Source organism: Lytechinus variegatus, chromosome 14 (assembly GCF_018143015.1).
Source record: "Lytechinus variegatus isolate NC3 chromosome 14, Lvar_3.0, whole genome shotgun sequence".
NCBI lineage: Eukaryota > Metazoa > Echinodermata > Echinoidea > Temnopleuroida > Toxopneustidae > Lytechinus > Lytechinus variegatus.
This window is the reverse complement of record NC_054753.1, coordinates 4,546,937-4,552,936: the sequence shown is the minus strand read 5'-3', so window position 1 is coordinate 4,552,936 and position 6,000 is coordinate 4,546,937.

Here is a 6,000-nt window from a genome sequence, read left to right as displayed (position 1 = left end):
AAAGGTCATTTACGCATATCATGAATGCACAGTAGTTGAAAAACGTTTAAATGTCTTTTTCGATCGTAAAGTGCACGTCTATTTATGAAATATCACATGCATACATAGCTTTGCCAATTCTCACGATGGATAAACCTGAGAGTTCGGCAAATTATCAAGAACGAGATCAATAAGTCAACAAACACGACGAAGGAAAAGTGAGGATTATCTGCCACAAACTAAAAACGAAGGATTACAGATTAATATTTTCATTAAAAAAGACCAGAAGAAGATTTACAGGTCTCAGTTTGGTGAATAAAAGGAGAAATGTTTAAATTGAAACAAAATATAGACTGATAAAACACTTGAAATAAACTTATGTTAGTAGATAGTTAGACTTGTAAAGAGAGACACATAGAAAGAAAGATAGATAGATATATACATATTACGATATATAGATACTATAAAGATAGATGCATGTAGATAGATGGAAAGATATAAAGTTTGCTAACTAACTAAAAAGATAGATATTAGATAAATAGATATATAGATAAATAGATAGGTAGATAGATAGAGAGATAGATAGCTAATTAGATAGATAGATATTAGATAGATAGATAGACAAGGGCACGCGTAAAGGTTTGTACGTTTGAGAGTTGACTTGGTGCATTAAATATGTATTACGCAAACAAAATCAGACGGAACTTCCACTCCATCAAAATTGGCGGGAACGTGTTTTTCCCGGATGGCAATTTGAAAGACCTATCGTCTGCCATTCAGGAGTAATTGAAGTGCACAACAACTACCATGGCCTTCTTTCTCGGGAGGAGAGGAAGAAAAAGATTGCTGAAATATTAGAATCTGTAATTTGCTTCGTTAATATCATATCTAATCGTTGTTTTTCTGCCGTGCGTTTCTCCTTCTGGTAAATTTTCCCCCATGCTAACTTGATGTGTCCAGTCTGCATCACATAGTTTCCGGGAATGAAAAAGTCTCGAAGTGAGGTCGAAATCTTGATTTACTTCTCTCCTTTTCAAACAATTAACCAAATTTGTTGAAAGGGGTTTAGTTTGGATGAAAGAATGAATAAGAACCTATGTACATGTATAACTTTTCTTAAACATTAAAAAGATTATTTATTTCCACGCGAAATTAAAAAAAGACGAAATGTGATTTTAGGTTCCATAAATTATATGAGCTTTCTTGTATAAAATAAAAGTAACGATTACGTATCTATGGTGGCTACGCTAGCAGGTTATATCGCAACATGTGGAAATTTGAAACATGTACACAAAACCCAGTTAACACGGCTAAGTCTTATGACCTATATGGACGCTAGGCTTTAAAACCTTTACTTTTTTAGCTTTTGATTGATCACAATCCACGTGTATCATAATATCTCATTACAAATACACTAACAACTTCCATCCATCAATCTGGTAAAATCAGATAAAAAAAGTACAAAACAAAGTTTAAGAATACTAGACCTTCCGCTACTCAAAAGAGAAGAATTTAGAGAAGGTGATTCCTGTAAAAACGAGAAACGTGGCCACCCAGAATTGGTTGCAATTTCATTTTGAAAAAAGTAACATGTGTATAGACCGTAAGCTTTCGTAAACCTTATCCATTTCATGTATCCCCTTTTCAATAATAGGATTTGTTTTGAATTGGAATTGACACCCTATTTGGTTGGTATTAAAAACTTGCTCGGGGCCATCTGAAACAGTGTTTAGTTACAAATCTGGAACGGAGATTGTGAATTTACACATAGTCTCGCCTCGAGGTGACCACCTCGTACTTGATTGGATAAAACATCGACTGTCGATCATTGTCGTCCGTTTCTGCCCCCTCTCCTGGAATGTTTGGTATTGGTGTAATGCACACAAAATGGAAATAGCAAGATATTGTCTTGAAATTACAATAGGTTAAAACTTTGTCTTAACAAAATTTACATTTCATTCTTTTTCCGGGTAAATTTTTGCCTTTTAGATGACGAAAGAAACTGTCAATATTCTAAATATCAACACTTAAATATTTCGGAATTCTTTGAAAGATTATTAACAGTTTGACGAACAACATTGATAACATTGAATGCGTGTGTGGGTCTGTGTGATGCTCTGTGTAATTGAGTTTTGTGCGTGTGTGTGTGTAGCATCCATGCGTGTGGAAAACTGCCATTAGTCGTGAGTACATAACAACAAAACGAAGAGCTCACTTGCAAAAGGGGTTAGGTCCATTTTACATCAAATTTGATTTTTATGTCTCAATGTATAGCTTTTTAGTAGCTTAATAAGATGATACCAAGGAAAAGTTGAAATTCCTATAAAAAGTGACCTAAAATGGCAAATTAAAATCACTTTTTTTCAAAAGGTGTTAGGTCCATTTCAGTTTAGTTTCAAAATGGGTTAGGTCCACACAATTTTTTTTGGAAAAGAATATCTTTAAAAATATGAGGACAGGTAAATTTCTTTTATACCCAATTTTATGTTCTCGTGGAAGGGTATCGTAAAAATTCAGTTTTCCATAAGAATATTGCAATATGGGAGAATAAAAAAAATGATTTTTTTGGAGTGTACCTAACCCCTTTTGCAACCAAACGCTTCTGAAGAACTCATTTGCAAAAACGGTAAAGGTCTATTTCTCATGAATTTTATTGTTTTCTGTCTCTAGACCTCTAAATCTTTAGTCACTCTGATGAAAACGTGACTGAAAGTGGCAAAGAAAGATCACTTTTTTTAATAAAAGGAGATTAGATTCATTTCAGTTTGCTTGCAAAAGGGGTTGAGTCCAAAATGATATATTGTTTTAATATAATAGAAACGAATTGAAAACAGGTAGATTTCTTTTATACCCAATTTTATTTTCACTTGGTTGTACATCATGAAAATTTAGTTTCTCATAAAAATGTTGCAGTAATAAAAAAACATGTTTTTTCTCGGAATGGTCGAAAGTGGACCTAACCCCTTTTGCAACTAAACTCTTCAAATACAGACAACATCTAATTAATCATGATACTGAATTCCTAAACCTCTCCACGATTCTATACATGAGCCATGTCAGTTAACTTTGTGTAAATCGCTTTTAGATATTCGTCTGGGTAAGATGTCAATCGCCATCCCATTCTAAAACATCTCTTTCCGATCATTATGCCCTTGGATATAGTAACCATGAACGTAAGTCAAAAACGTACATAGTGTGGAATATAAATAGAAATAGCGATGTCATAAGATTAATTTTTGCAATCAATTAATACCGCAATATTAATATCAGCAATATCAATTGATGTCCTTTCTACAACTTTCAGAAATTGAATGACCTAAATAAACCAGGGACAAACCGTGCATTAATCTCATTAATTAGTTGATTCAATATTTCTGTTAACATCACCGGGGTAACGGGCGCGCGACAAGAATAATTTCACATTGTAAATCAGATATTGTAACAAGGTTGAGCGACCGCACTTTTTGTCAGTGATTAAGTTCAAGTATGTTTCAACCGTGACCAGGAAGTGCATGGGGACTTAAAACAAAGAAGAAGTTGTTTTGTCTCTTTTCTCACACCTCTCAAGTACAGGCACATTTACTAATGTGTAATTATGTTTTACCATTATTGCACACATCATCTATTTATAGGTAATAGCTCATCATCTATTTATGGGTAATATGTTACCCTTCTGATTTAATACCAAAAGGGGAATTTATTCCAAATAGTATTTAGTTTTTAAAGGACGAAGAAAAGCAAAGAAGTAGATTGTGAAATTCGATTAAAATATAGAAGGCAATGAGATTATGAATTTTCACAAGTTGCATTTATTAACGTATTGATTTTAATTTTCAGCAAAATAAACGTCTTAGTATTAGGTTCTGTTCTGTTCTGTTTACAATGATGGCAACGTCATCTTTGAGTTTTCTTTTAAATTGCCTATTTACAAACCGTAAATGTAATTTTCCAAGTTGACCTATGCACTATTTAAAGTTTAAGTGCAGGAGGCCGATTGTCATTTTTTTCATGTTAGATTAGTCTTACCATATAGGATCCATGGATTGATTAGTCTTGCTTGATATAAAGCCCTCTCGTCAGGCAGCTTTTAAGTACAGTTGTCACAATACAATCTTCAATGAACACTTTGCTTCGCCACACCTTATGTGATGACCTGAGGGTAAGTTAAAATGGCGTTTCAACTGCGTGTGGAGATATGCCCCTATCCCTGTTAGGATAGAGCTGCAATCCCCATCAGAATGATTAAACCCGTTGACTCCTTTATTCCGAATTTTCCTTAGACGTTGCCAACAGACAATTTGGCTGAATTAAGTAACGGGTTAATGGTAAAATACCAATTCGTCCACTGCCAACTCGTCCACTCACCACATGGTCTACCTTTATTTAGTCTAATGCCATTCCGTCTCTCAGGATTTCGTCTAACAACCATTTTTTCAAATCATCAAATCGTCTAATCACCAGTTTATCTAATACCATTTCGTCTTATAACCAGTTGGTCCAATAGACATTTACTTTTCACTCACTTTGCACAATCAACTTTAGTTTAATTAGAAAAAAATGGTATATGGACTAAATGGCCATGGATCAACTGGTTATTAGACGGAATGGCATTAGACTAAATGAAAGAGAGTGGGCGAACTGATGGTAGACTAACTAATAGTAGACGAGTTGGCAATCTGACGAATTAGCAGTAGACGAATTGGAAATGAACCGTTAGAATAAATATTATAAATCGTACATGGGATAATGATATTAATTTCGGCAGGTTTCATGATTCTGAGGAATGAAACTTACGCATTCGTTATATCTATCAGTGTCTGTAATAAATCATATGTAATTATGTTACGGAGAGAAAAAGTAGCACAGAGCAATAAAAACAAAAACAATAGAGGTACTTTATTACTTTTAAAACACTTGCCATTACATTCACAACCTTGTTGATCAGCATGTAACATTTACCGGTGAACTCTAGATTTCATACACGTATTGGTAAACAAAGTAAAGTAAATTCAATGGCTGCCAACCTTGTCAAGAAATCGATGGAAATAGAATGTCTGATTTCCAACAATTACGTGTTACGGAGACTAAAATATGACCAGGGGCATTTCTTGACAAAATCTGAATGAATTTTTCAATTCAACAACTTATAGATGTCTGAAGTTGTCTGAATGAAAAGCAAAAACCCAAACCAAATACTTGGAAATTTCTGATTTTACCCTCCAGATTTTTTTGATGATCAGTATATCTTTTTCACCAATCTTTACGAAGTATCAACCGTGGCAGAAAGATAAAAAGTGCTCTAGACATTTCTTAAATGTATTTCAAGCTGAAGCAACTGATATTAAAAGAAGTTGGAACTGAATAAAAGGTATTGCCCCAATCCCTCTCATTTGTATTCTGTAGACAATTACGTGTAGAATGATATTCTGATAGAAAGTGTGTAAATGCGGAGAAATAGGGCCCCATAATGGCATGATGGCGAATGCTTTTTCATAAAAATTGTTACAGGTAAAACACTATTTACCAATGTTTTTCTTTGTTGGTGATCCTCTGTGTGCTGGTTATCGAGTGTATTTCTCACTATTTCACAAAATTTGGTTAACAGCTCTCTTCACAATCCTGATTCTAAATACTTTCTCGTGACATTCATCGCTTTCTTGCTGGAAATGTATGTAATTTAATTGAGCTTTAAATGGTATAATCAGATGATTATCATACAGGAGATATAGCACTCATTTTGGGAGGATGACATCTAAGATGTGTCGAAATAGGCACAGTCTTATGGAAAGCGACCATTTTCAAACGGGCAAAGCCTCTAATCGGGGGTTTTGTCCCACTTGTATTTTTTTCTATTTGCGCGTTCATGAACTCGTTCAGCAGGTCAGAAAGTTTTGCTACTGCATATCATTTATCCGTGGCCCATAACTGGTTGGACTGCCACAAAAAGTGAAAGTTTTTTAATACTAGTAGTCTGAATGATGTGGTATGGTACAGTTCCTTAAGACTCCAACCTGATCGTTT